The sequence below is a fragment of the Hipposideros armiger genome, unplaced genomic scaffold, assembly GCF_001890085.2.
Source record: "Hipposideros armiger isolate ML-2016 unplaced genomic scaffold, ASM189008v1 scaffold_65, whole genome shotgun sequence".
Taxonomy (NCBI): Eukaryota; Metazoa; Chordata; class Mammalia; order Chiroptera; family Hipposideridae; genus Hipposideros; species Hipposideros armiger.
In genome coordinates this window covers 1,245,214-1,267,959 of record NW_017731415.1, presented here as the reverse complement: position 1 = coordinate 1,267,959, position 22,746 = coordinate 1,245,214, and the positions used below count along the sequence as shown (strand labels likewise).

General features: G+C 39.9%; 1 pseudogene; it reads right to left on the bottom strand.

The window, feature by feature from the left end:
* Positions 1-22,103, bottom strand: part of LOC109382527 (CWF19-like protein 1) — a 41,755-nt pseudogene extending 19,652 nt beyond the window's left edge.
* Positions 22,104-22,746: the final 643 nt, after the last annotated feature.

The window sequence follows — 22,746 nt, the reverse complement described above, 5'->3', positions numbered from 1 at the left end:
ACTGTGCTACAACTGAGAAAATGCCCCATCTTTATTTTCTGAAGTTGGCTTGATGTTTATCAACCTAATGCTGATTTAATATGGAAGTAAGATAAATGTGAGAAATGGAAAATATTCTCAGAGGAAGCTGAAAATGAAAAAAAAAGGAAAATTTGATTTTGCTTTATGGCCATTAGCTACCTTCAATGAATCTATTCAATTGATAGGCAGTACCACTATTTAATAATCTGCATTATTGTAGGGATAGAATTTGGGGGAGGGTCTTTTTCATACCGCTCTTATTCCAGAGCTTACAACTTCTATACACAATTCATATTCCTTTGGTCTTAGAGAAAGATTGGTGTTAAATGACAGTGGCAAGGATAACCCTTGGGCCCATTTGTCTCTCTTTTTCCCTAGGATTTATCTGTTTAGGAGTGAAGTAAATATACTCACATATTAATTCAAACTTACAAACTTTTTTTTTTTTTTTTTTTACTGTTTACTATCTGTCAGGCACTGAATTAGGTACTGGATATGAGGAGCGAGAAAAAAATAAGTCATTTGTGTTCTTTGAAGTCTCAGAGTTCACCAGGAGGAAAGACAGTGTGTCACAGGAATCAGTGCCCTTAGCGCAGTGTCTTAGGTCCAACTTCCGAAAAGCACAGCCTCACGTGGGGGTGCAAGTGACTTACTGATAGAGTGCTTTCAGGAGAAACTCGTAAGGATGCGAGGGAAGCGTCGAGAGCAGGGGAAGAAGCTAAGTAAAGGGGTGAGTTCAGCTGAGTCTCCCCTCAGCCTGACCTCTGGGGAGCACTGGAGTACGAGGAACACCACTCACAGACTCGTCTCACCTTGAGTTGAGAGGCTGGGACTGTGTGCCCTGGAATCATCCAGTCGTAGGACGAGGGTTCTCCTCCTAGGCATTTCTGGGATCCTGTTGGCCAATGACATCTCTTTGGAGAAAGATGACTGGGGGCCCTGAGCTGTCCAGACTCAGCAGCTAGGAAGTGAGTCCATTGCTCTCTAAACGTGGTCAGGTTCAGGCAGTATCTGATCCTTGGGACAAAAATGAATATAACATGGCTTTACAACCAGGTCATTCAGAATCTCACTGTGTAGACTGACATTAAATAAGTAGCTACAACACAGTGTGACAGGTGTAACCGTAAGAGTTTTGTACAAAGTGGCTGGCTCAAGAGAGTGATCACCCAACTATATGTTCCTTGGTGCTTTATCTCATTGCATAGAATGCTGGAGGTATTCTTTGACATAGCCTTATCTTTCTGGTGGTAATACTAGTCAATGGGGAATTAAGAGTGCAGTGTCTAATCCATGACCGTGAATTAAATCTCAGTGGGAACTCTTTTTCAACCCTATTGTGATTCTATCCCATAATAGTATAATTAAGCATTTATATATAGATAATAATATAACATTATGTTAGAATATATAATTATATAGCATACGAGGTGTGACAATTAAGTTCGTGAGCTTGTTGCAACGATGTTGCTAATCTTTTTTGATATCAGAGGGATTATTCATTATGAATTTGTACCAACTGGACAAACAGTTAACCAAGGTTACTGTTTGGAAGTGCTGAAAAGGCTGTATGAGAAAGTTAGACTATCTGAACTTTTCGCCAACAATTTATGGCTCTTGCATAACGAGAATGCACCAGCTCACATGACACTGTCTATGAGGGAGTTTTTAGCCAGTAAACAAAATAACTGTATTGGAACACCCTCCCTACTCACCTGATCTGGCCCCCAATGTCTTCTTTCTTTACCTGAAGATAAAAGAAATATTGAAAGGAAGACATTTTGATAAAATTCAGGGCATCAAGTGTAATATGATGACAGCTCTGATGGTCATTCCAGAAAAGAGTCCCAAATTTGCTTTGAAAAGGTGGACTAGGCAGTGGCATTGGTGCATAGCTTCCCAAGGGGAGTACTTCAAAAAGGTGACCATAGTGATATTCAGCAATGAGGTATGTAGCACTTTTTCTAGGGTGAGTTTGTAGACTTCACTGTCAGACCTCGTATAGTATATTTTATATTCTATAAAATATTATACATATTATATTAAGTGAAACTTTAAGACAAACATAAGATCCGATTTTAAGGAACTAGGCCATGTATAATTCAATGATATAAGCCTTTTCTCCATAGTAAGCACATGATAGTATTCTCTTTTGGAATTAGAAAGGAAGCTATAAACACGAGCCTAATGCTACCAGTGAGTCAAGATTTGTTGAAAGATGTAGATACATTTTTTATTTAATACTGGACTTGACCTGTCAAGTGAAATGATTGAGGTGTGTTTTCATAAAACATTTTGCCAATGGTAGTCTACAATATCCAGTGATATTTTCATTTAATGATACATTGTTTGACCTGATATATCTTGGAAGTAATGTTGGCTGCAGGCTTGTGGACCTCCAGGGAAAACAGGCCTAACCCAGAACTGGGAACGTCTCTAATTGGTTCCAGGTTTTTGTTTCTTGTCATGTACTTCTCTAGAGTTTATTTAGTTCTGGTGGTGATAAATAAAAGTTATGTTTAAGTATACTTATCTGATGCACTGCCCACTCAAATATCCACATTTTAAGAACACAATAGAATTAAGTGAAATTTCTTTGTGTGTGTGGCTTAGTATCAGTTTCTATGGCTCCCTTCTTCATTTCAAACCCTGGAATATAGTACTTGGCTTACAGGTTCAGAAACTGGCAGACCATTTATTTAATTTTGTTCATTATTTATGACTTGAGATCTTCATATTTTCTATTCCTTTTTGTAATGGTCCTCCCAGTATTTTCTTTTAATGTGTAACCTTTATGTGAAAATGTATGATTTTTGTTTAAAAACAAAAGAAAAGAAACTTTTTGTGACCTCCATAATTACATTCTACATTTGCTTATTTTTCTTCTCATATGAACATTTTAAAAAATGGCTTGTATATCCAACATCCTACTTAAGAAACAAAGTTACATTTTCTCAGTGTTGTGTTCTTTCTTCCATGATTGATGGCTTGAGTGGTAGATGACCACACACACACACACACACACACACACACACACACACACACCACACACACACACTCATGGGTAAATGACTCTAGCACAAAATGGCCTGACTTAAGTAATATCTGAAACTTGTCATCAATCAGACTTTCACTTTTACAAATGCTTCTAGAGGAAAGGAGGTATTGACAATTTATATCTCTCTGAATTTTGCAATTCTTACTTATTCTTTCCCGAGACAAGGGAACACATGAGTTCTTATTCAAATATAACAAAGGCAGACAGGCATAGGGAAATAGTTCCTTGTATTTGCATAACTTCTGTCCTTTTATTTACATACATTCCCTTGGGGTAGGTGAATAGTTTAAATTTGGGGAGCTGTGTCTTTCAAGGCTATGTCTCTGTAGGCAAAGTGGGAAGTTTAAAGGAAGCGTCTGGGTAGAGCGAGGGTAGAAAGACCTCTTACAAGGAAATTCTCTCTTAGCCAAACTGGCTATTAAAGAAAACCCTGTATTAACCAAGTTGGATATCTGTCCATTTTCCTGACAATACTTGGACCCAACTTTGTGGCCTCTAGAGCAGTGATTCCTTTGTAGTTCCAATAAAATTAAATCAGAATAGGCCTTGAATTGGCCAGCCTCTTTCTCTTTTGTATAGCTCCATATTTTGGCTTTGAATAGAAGGCAGGCATTGAAGGTGCTTTTTCATTTCTCTTGGTTAGTAATGTCATGCTATTGTTGGTTACCCTAGGTTGCTTTAGTCCCAGAAAGACGCAGAACAGCTTTTAAAGCTCTTTCTGGTGTCAGCACTCTTGATTTTTGCTTAGAGAGTGTCTCTTTCAGTCCATGTGGTTTGGGTTCAATAGCACTTCCCTCCCAGCCCCCTCACCCATCCCAGCCCATTGAGGAGGTCACACCACAACCAAAACACCTCATCCTATTGTCAGGATGGGCACCAGATCTAAGCTGGGCCGCACCACAGGTGTTCCTGTCCTTGCAACCAGGCTGTTCAATTCACATTTTGTTAGAAAGCTAAAGGGGCTTTCTCTTTTCTCTTGGTTTTAAGTCATAAGTAGTCATAAACTGAATAGTCAAATGAAAAGATGTTTTCTCTCATTCTAGTATGAAAAAAATAACATGCCAGGGGCTGTGCTCACTACATTTAGTTGAGCATCTGACGTCATTTCCACAGTAAGTCTATGAGGTAGTCACTTGTGTTATTCCCACTTACACATAAGGAACTGAGACTTAGATATATTAAGTAGTTTTCTGAAGGTCATATGCTAATAAATGAATAATAGTCTGGCTTTAGCCTACTTGTCTGACCTGAAACGCATGCTCCTAGCTACTGCACATTGTAGAAGGACAGCCTACATTTAATTCTTTGCAACATCAAAATCAAATGTGCGTTTGGGGCAGAGGAACCGAAGGAGAAGTAGGGAAAAATACAAGACAGAGAGGTTGCAGAGTCCCAGGGGCCTCTTAGTCTCTCAGCTGTTGGAGATAAAGCGTTGAGCATCTCGACTAATAGGTTAGAGGCGCAGAGGTAGGTCACATTCAACTAGGCCGAATCCTGGCTAAATACCAGCCACGCTAAATGTATCATTTAAGGCAACCTGGGGGCATGACATCACCATCGGCGTGAGCACTACATTCTAGTATTCTGAAGTCTGCCAGAACTAATGAGTCTGGCTTGGTACCCCGTTGTTCCACGTGTTCATTCATTCATTCATTCATTCATTCATTCATTCATCCTTTCAATTTATATTGAGCACCTGCTAAGTGCCAGGTGTTAAGTGTCTAGAATATATCAAGGAATTTGCTCTCAAGTAACACCTAATCTAGAAAAGGAGATAGGTGAGTTACAAAGAAATTATAATGAAGAAATGAATGTTCAATAATTTTAGTAAAAAGAAAAGGAATTATAATAGAATAGATTTGGTGACTGGTATTGGAACATATAGTCAAGCCAAGGAAGATAGCTCTCATATTTACTCTTATTAATGTTATTTATTGAACAATGGGTACATTTAATCCTGGAATTGTTCCCAGTTCTCTTTCCTCACTGGGGAACAAAAAGTGTTTTATAAATAGTAACCTTTCCTTCTTTAGCTGGCAGGAAGCCATCTAAATTCCTAAAGCGCCTCTGCTAGAGGCTACAGTTAAAGGATTTTATGCTAACTTATTGTGAGATAATTGGGAAAAGTACAAGGAATCAGATGCAATTGGGTTCTAATTCAACTTCACTACTTACTAGGTGTATGATATTGTGCAAATTATTTAGTGTCTCTGAGCCTAAGTTTCTTTAGCTGTAACATGGGGATGGATATGTAAAATTTAAATGAATTTATGAATAGGAAGTACACCTTATGCTTGTATTTGCTTGCTCAATAAATGTTTGTTTTCTTCCCTCCCATGGCCTCCATGGCCTCCTAGTTTTTTACATTTATCAAATCGGGATAACAATACCTACTTGTAGAACTGATCATTCAGTGAGAGAATATATGTCAAAAAAATGGTTGACACTTAGTAGCTGCATAATAAATGCAAAATTCCCTTGCCTTTTCTCTTCCATTCTTAAAAATGTAAATGGATTTGTATCCTAATTGGCAAAAGTATTTCTCTGATGAATTTGAAGAAGAAAAAATTCTGCATACCTGAGTAATTTCATTCTCGACTCAGAATTAATCAAAACTCTCCACTTTCCATGGAAAGACACAGTAGAAATCAGAGACAAAGCAGGAGGCAGGTCACAAAGACATATAAAGTATAATGGAACTAATCAAGACTTTGGGTAAGATGATCTCTATGTATACCCTGAGGGGCTTGATTAATATTTCCCTAATCTTATAAAAATTAAAATAATGCTCTGGAACCACAGATAGTACAAGGAAAACACATTGCCTTATTTGTATTATGGAAATAGTGATTTAGAAATAAAATTTGGGGGCCAGCTGAGCGGCGCATTGGTTGAGAGCTGGCTTGGGACACCAGAGGGCCCCGGTTTGGATCCCATACATGAGGGCCAGTGACACTGCCCTCTACAGCTAAGATGCTGAACAATAGCTCAACCTGGAGCTGGGTTGCCGTGAGTCGCCTGTGACAGCGTAGGCTGCAGCCCCTGCTGCAGTGGTTGCCATGGGCTACCGTGTGTGGCCAGCAGCCAGCATGAGCGGCCAGCAGCCGCCGTGAGCGGCCGTCCAGAAGCCAGCGACTGATCTGCCTCAGCCGGGAAGAGCGCAATGATGGTGCTAACTTGGACCTGTGAAGCAATGTCCTCCACAACTAGACTGAAGAACAAAAGGACAGCAACTTGTCTGTTCCTCATCCTTCCCCCAATTCCCCAGCGCTGTTTCCCTCCCCCAATTCCCCAATAAAAATCTTAAAAAAAAAAAGAAAGAAAATTTTGTATTTATTTGTCACAAATATTTGTATAATTTTGGACCCCAACCTTGTGGTTGATAATCTGGTTATCTAGAAGCTCTCTCCTTATTGAAAAGAAGTTTTCTACTCTGACTCTATTCTATTTTCATGTATGCTGGAATGATGAATAATGCAGTGTGAAATTGCTTTGTGTCTGATTTAATGCTAGCAAAGGAACTCCTCTCTAGAATAATATTCAATTAAAATTCACTGTGGCAGATATGGGTTGTGGACCTGGTCAAAAGGCATAAATCCCCAGCCCACCTTGTGATTGTTTTAGTAAAACATTTCCAGGCGTTTCTTCAAATGATTTTGAGAAGCCATGCATTGCAGGTAATGAAGGAGACACGATTTCATACTCAACTTCTTAACTCCTTGGCTGCTGTTGAATATAGTTTTATTTTCCATTTGGGGAGCCAGAACATCCCCTCAAATTAGGGAAAAGGCAGCCTTTGCAGTTTTTAAAAGCACAGCTCTGTTACGAGTGGGTAATAATAGCATGGACTCTGATTTTTTATAGTCAATTTTATTTCTACTTTAAGGAACAAATTCTTTTTTATTACATCTGTAAGCAGAGGCAGAATGGCTCTTGGTAGAAGTTAAGGTGGAACAATTCCAGCAAGGATAATTGAAATCTACACATTTAAATCTACTTCTACTTCATTTTTTTCCAAGTAGGTATTAAGCCCCTATTATATGCAAAAGAGTATGCTCAATGCATATATGTTGAATTAAGTGTGTCAATATCCATCATTCAGATTGGCCCAAAAACACTGAATAAAACTTCCCAATTTTATGCAGTTTTATGCAATTCAACTAGTCATGGATAACTTTGATTTCCTTCTTGTCTTCTTATTGTTACCCATAAAATTTTAGAGCCATCTTATATTCTTGGAATATATTTGCTTACGTAAAAGCTAATTTGTGAGGGAAATCTTCTGTTAAGTTTCCAAGAGTACATCAAAGAAGAAAAAAGAAATGAAAATAATAAAAAATGGCTAACTTCTGTTGAGGTCTATACTGTATTGAGTGCTTTATATTCATCACCAACTTTAGCGGTCACAATAAATCTTAATTTGCATTCCCAGAATTCCTGAGATAAACATTCAAGGACAAAAACAATAAAATGTTGATTATCAGAGTGATGTTAGTAAGATGTCAGAATAGAAAGCTCAGGACTCTCCATTCCTTTTGAAACACACCAATTTAACAACAAAACACGAAAAAAATTTCCTGCATCAGAAATCCAGGAATTAGTTGAGAGCCTCCTGTAACACACTGGACAAGTGTGAAACTAAGCACATTGAGGTCAGTAGGGAAATTCTAGACACTCTCTCACCATAATCCCTGTCTTGGAGCACCAACAGGATCCAGCATACTATTGCCACCGAGGGCCAGTGAGAGCAAAGATGGTGGTTTGAACTAGCAGCTACCATAATCTTTCTACCCAGGTCAGAAGAGGGCAAATGAAACCCAGATCCCAGGCTACTACGAACAATATGCACCAACAAATTGGATAACCTATAAGAAACGGATAAATTCCTAGAAACAGGCAGACTACTAGACCAAATGACGAAGGAATAAAAAATCTGAACAGACCTGTAACTAGCAAAGAAATTGAAGCAAAAATCAAAATCTCTAAACAAATACAAGCCCAGGACCAGATGGCTTCATCGGTGAATTCTACCAAACATTTAAAGAAGAATTACTGTCAATCCTTACCAAAAATGTTCCAAAAAATCGAAGAGGGGGGAACACTTCCAAACTAATTTAATGAGGCCAGCATTGCCCTGATACCAAAGCCACACCAAAAGCTATTTGTCTAAGATTAGAAACAAGGCAAGGATGCCTACTCTTGACACTTTTATTCAACATAGTACTGGAAGTCCTAGCCAGAGTAATTAGGTAAGAAAAATAAATAAATGCATCCAAATCAAATAAGAAGTAAAATGATCTCTGTTTGCTAATGACATGACCTTGTTATTAGCAAACCTAGAGGCTTAACAAAAATCTGTTAGTACTCATGAGCAAATTTAGTAAAGTTGTAGGATACAAAATCAACATACAAAAATTAATTACATTTTTAAATACTAACAATGAACTATCTGAAAACAACCCTACTTAAAATAGCATCAAAAAATATTGAGAAATAAACTTAACTGATGAAGTGAAAGACTTGTATACTGAAAACTATAAAATATTGATGAAAGAAATTAAAGGAGACACAAACAAATGGAAAGACACCTCATGTTCATGGATTGGAATACTTGATATTGTTAAAATGTCCATATTACCCAAAGCAATCTACAGATCAATGCAATTTCTATCCAAAGGCCAATGTATTATTTACAGAAATTAAAAACAGAATTCTAAAATTCATATGGAACCACAAAAGATCTCACATATCCAAAACAATCTTGAGAAAGAAAAACAAAGCTGGAGGCTTCATACTTACTGATATCAAAATATATTTAGGACCGGCCGAGTGGCATGTTGGTTAAGAGCTGGTTTGGGACGCCAGAGGGCCCAGGTTCGGATCCCACATATGAGGGCCAGTGACACTGCCCTCTACAGCTAAGATGCTGAACAAAGCTCAACTTGGAGCTGGACTGCTGTGAGTCGCCGGCAGTGGCGTAGGCTGCAGCCCCTGTGGCAGTGGGTTGCCATGGGCTACTGTGTGTAGCCAGCAGCCAATGTGAGCAGCCGTCCAGAAGCCAGTGACAGATCTGCCTCGTCCGGGAAGAGCACAATGATGGTGCCAACTTAGGCCAGTGAAGCAACGTCCTCCACAAGTAGACTGAAGAACAAAAGGACAGCACCTTGTCTGTTCCCCTTCCCCCAATTCCCCAGCACTGTTCCCATCCCCCAATTCCCCAATAAAAATCCTTAAAAAAAAAAAATATATATATATATATATATATATTTTTTTTTTTAACTACAGGAATTAAAATAATATATTACTAGTATAAAGATAGACATATAGGCTAATAGAGTAGAATAGAGCATTTATAAATAAGCTCATAACTGATCTTTGACTAGGGTGCTAAGAATACACAGTGGGGAAAGGGTAGTCTTTAACAAATGGTATTGGGAAAGATGGATATTCACATGCAAAACAATGAAATTGGACTCCTATCTTACACCATTCACAAAAATTTACTCAAGATGTATTAAAGACTTAAATGTGAGATCTGAGACCATAACACTAGAAGAAAACATAGGGGTAAGCCCTTGACATTGGTCTTGGCAATGATTTTCGGGGGTATGACACCAAAAGTATGAACAACAAAAGCAAAAATCAACAAGCAGGCCTACATTAGACTACAAAGATTCTGCACAGCAAAAGAATCCATCAACAAAACAAAAAGGCAACCTATGGATGGGAGATGCTATTTGCAAACCACATATATGATAAGGAGTTAACATCCAAAATATACAAGGAACTCATACAAGTCAATAACAAAAATTCAAAAAATGAGTAGAGGACCTGATTAGACATTTTTTTCAAAGAAGACATACAAATGGCCAACACATATGTGAGAAGATGCTCAACATCACCAACCCTTAGGGGAATGTAAATCAAAACCACAATAAGATATCACCTCACACCTGTTGGAACGGCTTTTATAAAAAAGACAAGTGACAGCAACGTTGGAGAGGATGTGGAGGAAAGGGAATCCTAGCATACTGTTGGTGGAAATGTAATTTGGTACAGCCACTATGGAAGTTCCTCAAAAAGTCAGATACAACTACCAGGTGATACAACAATCCCACTTCTGGTTCTTTATCCAAAAGAATTATAATCATGATCTCGAAGAGATATTTGCATTCCCATGTTCATTGCAGCACTAGTCACAATTGTCAAGATGTGGAAGAAACCTAAATATCAATGACAGGTGGGTGCATATATATTTATAAAATGAAACATCATTCAACCTTAAAAGGGAAGAGAATTCTGCAACATATGACAACATTGGTGAACCTAGAGGACTTCATGCTAAGTGCAATAAGCCCCACATAGAGAACAAATACTTTATGATTGTACTTATATGGGGTATCTAACATAGCCGAGCTCATAGAAGCAGACAGTAGAATAATGATTGCCAGAACTGAAGGGCGGTAGAAACAGGGAGTCAATTGATGGGTATGAAGCTTCAGCTATACAAGATGAGTAAGTACTGAAGATCTGTTGTACAACCTTGTGCCTACCATTAACAATGCTATATTGTACATTTAAAAATTTGTTTAAAGGGTAGAGCTCATGTTAAATGCTTTTATTTTTTTTAAAAAGAGTATATGTCAATGGTAAATGGAACTTAACCCTACTAGAGAACAATTGGAGACTGTAGAGAAACACACCTCCGTTGTTTTGTCCAGGGGATGAGGAGCTCAGTGACTATCCAATGCATTCCCGTTACTCGTTGGTTGAGGACTGGCGGAGGAAGGCTTGGGGTCATTCATTTCCCCAGAACCTTCAGTCTTTCCCACATATGAACAGAAGGGGTTTCCCGGTCAGAGGAAAACCTCAGGCCATAAGTCCAAGGCGCTGGTCGTTGGAAGTTGGGCGGTGCATGCCAGGATGTGGTTATGTGCTGACAGCATATAGGCAGGATATCAGTGGTATCTGCCACGTCTTAGGGACAGCTCTTACTCCATTTTGCAAAAGAAGAAACTGAGCAAGGAGTTGTGGAACCTTGTCAAGCCTCTCAGTTTGTCTGGAGCAGAGCTGGGACTAAACACCCGGGGAGACTATGAAACAATACTTATCCTATAGGACTGTTGTGAGGGTTAACACACATATAATATACCTAGAAAGTAATGAGAACTCAGTAGGTGACAGGCATTACAACACTGTCATGCTCTCACATGCCTAGAGTTTTCCAACAAGAGGCTGAATAGCATAGCACATAAAGTACCCGGGACTGGAGACCTGTGTCCTGATCTTAGCAATATCAGCAAATAACAATGATTTGGGGCATGGCAATAAATCTACTCATTTCTTTGTGCGATGATAGAAGAGGTAGAAAAGTGGCTGTTCTTTTTCTTTTAATAAACATAATTTTAATGATGCAAGAAAATAGTAACCTTACTTAAAAATCTCAAAATTAAGGAAAAATTAAGTCACACCAATGCTTTCATGTAACTATTAAGATTTTTGAACTCTCCCTTGTAACCTCTTTTATGTACATGTACTGTAACGTGGTTGTTATCAGAGTGCATACAAATTGCCATATGCCACACTTTCATGTAAGTTTGAATAATGTAAGAAAGAGGCTGTCTCTATACACCTTTGACAACCCAGTGTATTACCAAATTTTTAAAACTTTTTTTTCTCTGACAGATGAAAAGGGTACCTTACTGTAATTTCTGTTGGTGGTAAGATTGAATACCTTTGCATATGTTTAAGGGCCATGTTGTTTTCTTTCTGTAACATACACATTTTTCACTGAGACAGAATTCTAAGCTGGGAATTCAGCCCAGCTGACAACTTTATTTCAGCCTTGCAAGAGCTTGAGCAGAGAACCTACACCATGTGGGTCTTCTGATCTAAAGAACTATGAGGGAATAATGAAGTTTTAAACTGCTAAGTTTGAGGTAATTTATTATATAACAATATAAGAGTACTAAATACATGTTTCTACATAACATTCGTTTTTATTTTTAACATCATCACAGAATATGCCATCATTTGCACCTGACTTAATTATTCATTTCCTTACAGTAGAACATTTAGGTTGCTTTCAATTATATACTATTATAAATACCACAGTGATGAACATGTTCATGCTCATAGTTTTACCCATTTTTAAAAGTAATGTATTGTTTGTTTGCTTTTATATTGAACAAATAATAGATTACCTGGTTCAAAATCCAAATGTACAAAATGATGAATAGTGGAGAGTTTTCTCCTCACTTCTATGCTTTGGCTATACACTTTCCCAAGCCCAAAACCATCAGAGTATTGAATTATTTTGAATCCTTCTCGAGATATCTTATGCCTAAATGATAGCATGTCCAATGCTCTGTTTCTTGTTTTCTCACTAAACAATATATCTTAAAGATTGTTCTATATTAGCACTTAAAGAATATCTTCTCTATGGCTGAATAATGTCCTATTGTATAAATGTACCATGATTTATTGATTGATGGACATGGAGGGTTTTTCAGAATTTTGTACCTGGTCATGATAGAAAAGATAGTATGGAACAAACTCCCATTAGGACAACTAGAAAAGCTAGATAATTTTTTTTAAATGCCTGCCTAAAAATAAAGGGCTAAAAAGAGAGTGAGGAATTACTTGGCCAGGAGCCAAGGGCAGTGGAAACCCAGGACTATGAGCACAGAATTTGAGGCTGCTTTTTACCTGGGCAATTAGAAGGCTGAGAAGGACTTTGTGAAAGCCTCATAGAACCAAAGTAACCATGGACCCTTCAAGGAAGGGAAGCACTGGTGACCCCCTCAACTTTGCGCTGACACTCCAAAGGGATGAACCCTAGAAGTACAAATAAATCCCACATGATAAGCTCTCAAAAGGGACTGGCCACATTCTCTTAATTCCTGAAACTGCATTGAGATGACCCAAGATTGCTAATAGCTCTTTTTTTTTAATTAAAGTTTATTGGGGTGACAATGGTTAGTCAAGTTACATAGGTTTCAAGTGTACAATTCTGTAATACATCATCTACATATCACACTGTGTGTTCACCACCCAGAGTCAGTTCTCCTTCCATCACCATATGTTTGATCCTGTTTACCCTCATCTACTACCCTCCTCTCCCCCCTTACCCTCTGATAACCACTATTGTGTGTGTCTATCAGTTTTTATTTCTTTGCTTTGTTCCTTTGTTGCTTTCAGTTTTATATCACACATATCAGTGAAATCATATGGTTCTCAACTTTTTCTGTGTGACTTACTTCACTGAGCATAATAATCTCAAGATCCATCCATGTTGTCACAAATGACACTATTTCACCTTTTCTTATGGCAGAATAACATTCCACTGTGTATATATACCAGATCTTCTTTATCCAATCATCTATTGAAGGACACTTTGGTTGTTTCCATGTCTTGTCCACCATAAATAAAGCTACAATGAACATTGGAGCACATATATCTTTATGGATAAATGTTTTCAGACTTTTTGGGTTGGATACCCAGGAGAGGGATTTTGAGTCATATGCTAATTCTCTTGATAGAAGCTAAGATAAACCTTCTCTGGAAAAGAAAACAACACACTTGCCTTCACATCATGTTTACAAACCTAAGTCCCAACGACCAAAACCAACCAAACAACAGGCACATGAAGAGGCATGACAACCTGAAGAAAAATTAACAGAAACAATAGAAAGTAGACACAGATCTGCAGCAGTCCCAGAAACTCAGAGACCAACTTGAAAATGCCCAAGACAATACAGGAAGAAAAAAATTTCAGTGGAGGATTGGAAACAATATTGTTTACAATCTTTTGATCTTACCAATATGGCAGCAGTGAATATACTTGTGTAAATGTAATATTTGTAGAGGGAATATATAGACTTGGTATTGGGTTCCATGAGAAATGCATCTACAGCCAGTAAGGCCAGATGGCTCTTCAGGGTGGTGTCACCAGTTGGCAGTCTTTTCGAAAGAGCATGAGAGCACTTATACTCCCATAACCTCTACCAATGCGTGCATGAAAATTTTTCTGTCTGTTGATTCCTTGTGTTCTAATTTCTCCTGTGTAATGAGTGTTCCTATATTTTTCCTGTCTTCATTTTTAAAAATATATCATTTATATTCTTTCTAAAAAAGATATACCAATTTCTAATTATTGCTAGGCAGGAATCTCAATATATTATTTACATTGGAAAGATCTGTGAGGTTCCTCCAAGCATTACAATTTTGCGATTTTAAAAGCATTTTCTTAAAAGATAATTTCTTTCAGGAGTCTCTACTTTTTGTAAGAGGAATCTACTTTGAATTTTCCCACCAACTGCCTGTCTGAATACAACAGAGAAGCAGCTAAAAATTCAACAGCAAACTAGGCTAGGGATGCGGAGGAAGCAGGAAGCCATCGTAGGCACAGCCATCTTTTAATAAACATCTACGAAACTTATTATGTACGCGGCACAATAATAAACGTTGATGATACAAAGATGAGCAAGAAAGTCACCTCCCTTAGAAAACACATGTGCAGCAGAGGAAGGAGGCAGGCATGTAAAAACAAATAAATCGCAAGTATAACTACAGAACCATTAGCTAAGCACGGAGGACACAGGTTTCTTCCATTTGATGACTCAGATTTTCCAGTGTCAAATTAATGTGTTTATTCTATCAATGACACATTTTTTTCAGAGACCTATTCGGGGAGAAAGAAAGGAAAAAAATAGAGATGAATCGGTTGATTGTTGGATTCAGTCAACAAATATTTACTGAATGACTCGTGTTGTCACTGTGCCAGGTGTCAGGAATACAAGAGTGAGCAAATGTTTAATGATAACCATCAAAGGGCAGAAACCTGTTATATGATTTAAAAAAAAACAACAACCCCAGGAGCAGTACTTCATGATGATTCAGATAGCACAGTGATCAGGTATGTATCACATATCCCTTAGTCAACTGTGTTGCATCTCAGAGATCGTAATATGTGTGTATACATGGAAGTAAACCCTTTAATTTTGTGGTTTTGGCTAGATAATGCTAAGTCCATCTTGTTTTGCAAAGAATGAACAAAGATTCATTAAAAAGAAGAAATGTTTACATAAGGCAGTTGGTTCTGCTTGCACGAATAGTGACCGGGCCCTCATCAGCGTCTCCTCAGGCAAAGATGCAATGAAGAAGGTCAGCCGTCTTCAGTAATCTTCCACTGCTGTCCCAGGCAGAGGGACATCTTCCATGTGAGGGAGTCCATTGTGCTCTCTTCTCATGGGATTTCTAACAATGGGTTGCTGTGCTGTGTGGGAGGGAGCTCTCTTGGAAATCAAGGTAGAGTGATTCCTCACTGGGTGCGTGCAGATTTAATGGTATGTGACATCAGTGCAGAAGTTGGTTATAAAAAGTCTGTGAAGAATCATAAAAGCTTGAGGGGATGTATATTTAGTCATTTTATTTTGAAGGCAATGGGGTCCTTTGAGTCCTAGAGGTTCTTGGGAAGAGCAATTTGGGACCATTCTTGCTTTAAATCCCCATGAGGAAATATATTGGACACAGAGGTTACCTCCCGTCATCCATTGTACTCTTCTCTCTACATCAACTGGAAAAATCCCGTTCTCCTTACCATTGGCAGCCAGAGAGGCCTGCATGGAGAAGGAGAATTGAGTTGGGCTTTGAACACAGAGTGGAATTTTGATAAGTGGAGGGCAAGTCACAGGCAAAAGTGTTCTTCACTTATGAAACAGGAATATGCAAGGTGTGTTCAGGATGTGTGAGCAAACCTTTTTAATGAGAGCAAAGTGTTATATTGTCTTCATCTCCCAGAGCTTCTCAGACAATTAAACTCACTTCTCACATTCAGTAAGCAATTATTGAACAGTGCATATAGTACTGTGCTAAGTAATAGATGGGCTTCGAGGGAAGTTGCCTTAAGGTTGAGAAACCCCACTACAAGGATAAGCCCATTGATTTTAGAACTAAAATCAATAACGCATAATCTAGCACAACCCATTCATTTTCAAGTACAGAAACTGAGACCCAGATGGTTTAAGTGAATGAAAGCAGCAAAGCATGCAGGGAAAAGCACAGGTGATTAATTAAGAGTCATTTAAACTCTCTTACTTTATTTACCATCAGCCAGAAAGTGGTAGTAATAGTATATATAAGAAGCTGTTGTTGTGATTCAGGGAGATAGCGTATGTAAGCACCAGGCACAAAATTGATACTAAATGAATATTTCCTGTCATTTTCCTTCTTCCCTTTATTGATAGTGACATAGTAATTCTGTGGCAGAGTTAGGAATTATGCTACCTTGATTTCCAAGAGAGCATCCTCCTTCAAGAATCCATTATTAGAAATCCCACCAGAAAGGGTTGTGGGCCTTCAACTTTGTCCCAAGTGGAGCCAATATCATCACAAATCCTTTTCTTTTCTTTCTTTCCTTCCTTCTTTCTTTCCTTCCTTCTTTCTTTCTTTCCTTCCTTCCCTCCTTCTTTCCTTCCTTCTTTCCTTCCTTCCCTCCTTCCTTCCTTCCTTCCTTCCTTCCTTCCTTCCTTCCTTCCTTCCTTCTGTCCTTTCTTACTTCCTTCTTTCTTTCTTTCTTTTTTATTATTGGGGAACAGTGTGTTTTTCCAGGACCCATCAGCTCCAAGTCAAGTAGTTGTTTCAATCTAATTGTGGAAGGCGCATCTCAGTGGCCCATGTGGGGATCGAACTGGCAACCTTGGTGTTATGAGCACTGCACTCTAACCAACTGAGCTAACCCAGCTGCTCGACAAATCCTTTCCTTGTGCATGTACCAAGCTCATTCTCTTCTCTAGACCTATGAACACCTGGATTCCTAATCACCACACCTGTAAGGATGTCTTTCTTCCTCCTTTCCACCTATTCTCTCATTCACTCATTTATTCATTCAGTCAGTTTGAATGGAATCATTCAATTTTAAACACTTATTGATCACTTATTCTGTAGCAGGCACTGGGATAGGATTTGAGATTACAGCATGGCCCTGCCTTCAAGGAGTCTAGCTGGGACACACAATCTAGTTAGAGCACAGATATGTGCACTCCAGAAAAGTTAAGGTGTAATGTTGTAGAGGTATGGGCGTGATATCTTGGGAACAGTGGGCAAGGGAAGACTAGGTCTGCTTGAAAGATCTCTACCATTATTCTACCCCCATCACACATCCATCATGCTCTTCTCTGTCTCCTATTATATTACATATATGGAGATGGTCACACACACACAGTTGAGCCCGTAAGTGTATATACTGCTTCCTATCATTGCAGTGATGTCAGCATGTGGTAGGTATAAGGTGTATCCAGCCAGAAAGAACCAAGGCAATCCAGTCAAGCACAATAGGTCAAGGAGGTACTTGAGCATTATCTTGAAAAGCAATGGGTCATGTGCAGGGGCAGAAGATGGATGTTTCCTTCACTAACATACTTTACTAAGGACCTGTGCAGGGTTTCTGAGTCTTGGTTGCTCTTCAGAATTACCTGGGCAGCAACAAATGCTTGGACTCTACCCTAGACTTAGCGAAGCTGGATGTTTTGGGATTAAACACAGGCATATGGATTTTTAAGTGACATGTGATTGGCTCTGATGATTAATTAGCCAGGGGTTGGGAAGCGCTTGTCTGTTTTGTGCCAGACGTTTGCGGAACACCGAGACGGACATGAATAAAACAGCAGCAGTCCTATTCCTGCCTTAGAAGACAGGTCTCTGTCCTAGAAACACTGCAAGTCAGTCAGGTGGGAGAGACAGGCAAGCAAAGAGACACTATCAGCCAGATAAGATCTTTCATAGAGATAGGTACAAAGTGACCTTGGAACACAGAGTTGGGAAGGTCCGACTCACTCTTGGAGAGGGAAGGAAGCTTTTTAGAGGATGTTGCATTTGAGATGAGATCTGAAGGATGCATAGGCGTCTCCTAAGTGAAGGGGGCACGGGAGGACCTCCCAAGCATAGGACTGAACCTCCAGATAGCACAGGGCTTAGCAGGCACGTCAGATGATCTGTGAGAGAAGCCCTGTCGAGAATGATTGGGGCATTTCTATCCTGGGACAAGGCTTTTAGGTATGTGTGACACAGAGACTGTGACACTCATCGATTGCATTCATATACCATTTTTATTTCTTTTAACCAGACATTTACTGGCTTTCTTTGTCCCTAGGAGATAAACAGAATTTGCAAAGGAAAAATACTAGAGAGGCAACAATTCTCTTGAACCTGAAGCCAAACAAAAGCTTCCTGAGCAAGATGATGATGAGTTGAAGTCTGAAGAATTAAATGGAGTTCTCGTGCAAAGGAGACGGGCAGAAAGGAGCAGTCGCTCTGCAAGAGCAAGGCATGGAGAAGGCAGCGAGCTCTGCACCATCAAGGACCTTCAAGTTCAGTGTGTTGGGAGCAAAGCATTGTGGGTAAGGCTGGAAGGAAGGTGTGTGCCAAACTGTTGAAAGGCTCCGTCTGCTCTGCCGAAGCCTAGACTTCATGCAGCTGTCGCTGAGGAACGCTGGTATTTTATGCCAGGCAGTGATGAGGTCTGATTTACTTTTCCGAAAGGTCATTCTGAGCATATGTATAGTCTCTTTCTCCAACAGAATTGTAAGCATGCTCTCAATGGGGATCACATCTTGACTTTTTAAAAATATATTAATATCACCAGTAATGCTTAGCAGAGTGAAGGACACATGTTGAGAGGTCAGTAGTTAGTGGATTTATTAATTAACTGAGAGGCACAAACCCATCCTCGAGTGAATGTTGCAGCATGGCTCCTCTATCCTACGCAGTGCCTGAGACTCAGATCTCAAGCACTCTTAAGCTGTGCTCCTTAATTTTAACATACACACAGATCACCCGGGGGGTCTTATTAAATGGAGATTCTGGTTCATTATGTCTAGAGCGGGGCCTGAGAGTTTGCATTTCTGACAAACTTCCAGATGCTTCTGCTGCTGAGGGTGATACAGATTTCCACGTTTTGAGTGGCAGGGAGCTTAACATTTGGTCACCTTATTTGGCAAAGTTCTGGTGGTGAGATCATCCATGAACTGTGGGATTTTCTGCAGGGATTTTGGGAACGCGGAGACTTCACCAGGAGCGACTGGGATCCCTTGGTCGAGACCTGATGTAGCTCCTTCGGTACTTGTTTCAAAGGCAGGTCTTTGAGGCCCCTTGAGTAGACATTAATATTATTTGACTTTAAGGAAATGTCTGATGCTGCTGCCAGTTTCTTCCTCGTGCTGCCAAGTCCAGAATTCCACAAGGAAATCCATTAGTAACAGTGGAGTTGATAATAAAACAACAAATAAATAAAGCCTGAGGGCTGTAAAAACAGCATGCAATCAGCCTGTAATTTGTTTAGGCCTACATAGAATAGAGTCTTTTCTCAGAAATTTTCAAGTTTGCGATTTGATGTTGGGCTGGTTTCTAACTTCTGGATATTTTCCTCTTTCTCTGTTCCCTTTCACATACTCATTGTCACATCATGGCAATCTGGATGTCCCTAGGGCCCCCTTGTAGGCATAAAGACAGCCACATGGGTCAGGCTAATGTCTGCTGTCATGGTGCCATTCATTACTACGAGCCGGAGCTTGGTCTTCATTTTGAGGTCCCGTCACTTCTCTAATGGTTCTTTAGAGAAGCCCTAGGCCACGTCTCCCATTGTCCCCAATGTTTGTGTGGGTTTTTTGCTTTCATTTCTTCCATCATTCAGCAATGGACCCCACAATGACTTCTCTATCTCAGACAGCTCCCCAGGGCACTTCCAGTGTCCTTGGCATCCACTCCTGCACAGGTGTGGCCACTGCTTGTCTGGACCAAAGCTGCCACCCCCTTGTGAATCTAAGTGACGAGATAGTCCAAGGTAGCAGCTAAGAGAATTACCTCTGGAGAGAGAATGCCACCCATCAGCTGTGTGAACTGGGCAAGTTATTTAAGCACTCTAAACCTTAGGTTCCTTACCTATGTGAGGTTAAGTAGAGTTCTATATTCTCAAAATTGTTGAGAAAATAAGATAGCCACTTACGCTCCTAACACTTCATTCCTGGCACAAGAAAATGCTCAATGAATGTTAACCATTCTTCTCACTGCTTTTCTCTTTATTATGATGGTCCTAGCCTGGGCCAGCCTCATTTTTATTTCACTGTAGCACATCAGAGACCAGTTAGATAAAAAGGTTTCCATGACATGGCTGATGGCTCAGGGATAAGAGAAAGGAATTCAAATGGCTATTTAACGTGGGGACTCTCAGACATAATTGGCTCAAGGGTATTCTTCTGGGGTCCCTTTCAGGGACCTGCTTGCATGCCTACAGGACTTTCTGTGTCAGAAGACATTTTTCCCACACATCAAAAGAATGTTCTTGGACTTATCGAGACTCCTTTGAGTCCAGACTCAGAGGTGCGTTTTGTCATCTTGGGGTCCATGTTGTTTTCCAGTATCATCTCCTTCTTAGGGTTACTGGTGGTAGGAATCGCCACTCCCTTCAAAGAGCCTTTATCCTACTCAGGGATGTCACCTTACCTCGTACTGAAGGCCCATGTCTCTGTCTCCTTCCCAGTCTTGCTGCAGGACTCACTCTCTTTCCTTTGTGCAGAGGATAACTGAGCTCTTGGCTCAATCCATACTCAATCTCTACTTAGACTCACATGAGTGGTAACCCCTAATAATAATAATAACAACAAATACTTTTTATCTTGTTTGCCTTGCTCCACTGTCTCTAAAGTGATCTTTACACAATATACTTCTTATTATTTCACTTCCTGCTTAAAGCTATTGTTGCTCCCCCTCGCCCCCAGTACTTTGGAGACAAGTTTTTTATTAGCATAAGAGGCTCTTCATAGGTGCCCGTCGTTCTTTCTGTGATGCCCTTTCTCCTTTGTTTTCTTCAAAACGCCCATTCAACTTTTATGGTTCAGCTCAAGTCTGACTTCCTCTGTGGGTTCTTTCAGAGCCTAGCTGGCACCCCATCTCCCCAGACATTCAGCCAGTCTCACTCCTCCAGGCCCCCATGAGTCTCTGCACATCCCTCCATCACATTGCAACACATAATTAATTATTCCCTTCCAGGTCTGCCTCCCCCCTTTGACAGGGATCTGGGTGAGAACTCATTCTTTAGTTCCAGAAGTGGCAAGTGAATAAACTAATATTTACATTATATTTTCCTGAGTTCTTTTTCATGTACTCTTTTTTTTTTCTGATCCTTCCTCTAGGTCTTTGAGATAAATAGGGCAAGTATTATGTGATCTCTGATGTATATATGAGAAAAGGACAGTCTGACAGCTAGGTGGCCAGTCCATAATTACCCCATCAGCTGAGTAAGAAAAGAGGGAATTAAACTCAGACTGAGTTCTTTAATTTCAATACCCCATTTCTCTACTTTGTATTGCTTCCTTTTGACAGAAACTAAACCCTGGTAGGAAAAAGATAAGATCTCAAGGAAGATGAGGCATGGGGCAACGAAAGACTGAGAGAAGATGGCGACACATAGAGAAACCACAGCTGCACAATCACCAGGACTCACAGGTAAACCTGTTGGGTGTGATGGGAACCCTGGGGCATACTGTTGACTGGCTTAGACTTGAGGCAGATGCCCCTTGACTCAAACAAGGTGGGAATGAGGGCAGGGAGGGAGAAAAGACAGACCCTACTTAAAATCTGGTCTCAGGCACCACCTTGCAGAGTGTCACTGCTTTCCAGCAGCCCTTTGGATTGTTCTCAGTGCTGACAATTAATTTCATAAAAGACTCGAACAGCTGCTAGGCATCCTTTTTTAAGGCTTAAAGCAAAACAAACAAGCATGGGGTTTTATGGAGCCGAGAATAAGCTCCAGAGAGAGCGAGAGCAGTGGAAATAGTCCCTGGGATGGAGAAGGAGATCACAATGTCCCTTGTTCCCAACCCCACAAGCGTTGTCACCTTACCCACTTGCAAGTCCTGTGGGCCGCCTGGGCTTGGCTGAAGGGGGTGCAGGGGAATGCCAGGATGGGAGGGCTCGGAGCCATTTCAGGCTCCAGGCCAACATCCACGGAGACCTTGAGTTCTGTCATCAACACTGTCTGGACTTGAGGCCCCGTATGCCAAATGCGGTTTCCAGAAAAAGGACCCGTCGCATATTTGGAAGCCCATCAACCGAAAGCCGTCTCGTCACTTTCATGCATGAGATCTTTTCATTTGTAAAGAGTATATTATTTTGCTTAATTATGGGCTTTCAGGAGATGGCGTGGAGCAGCGGAAAAAGCCTGAGCTCAGAGTCAGAGAGACCTGGGTCTGAATCATGGCTGTGTCCTCCACCAGCCATGAGACACTGGCCTGGGGGGCCTCATTCTCCTTATGCATAAACCAAGCATTACCTTGTACTGTTTACCTATGTTGTAGGGCAGTGGTTAGGATTAGATTGTTAATGCGTGGCAAGAATCTTGCGTTGTTCTGCTATTCAGATATTTAACAATCTAGCTAGTATTAATACAGTGTCTTTTATTCTAGTAACGTTTGGCAAATGAGACTTCATTTTCACTCCAAAAGTAGTATATGTGTAGTGATATTTTAAGAAAGGAAAAAACTGTATTAATTGTAATACTCAATATATATCAATAACAAAAGATGAATACAAGTCACGTTTGACTTCTGCAATTACAAGAGGTGCTCCAAGTGGTGACCATCAGTGTCCAGACACTTCTGATTATGGCAAAC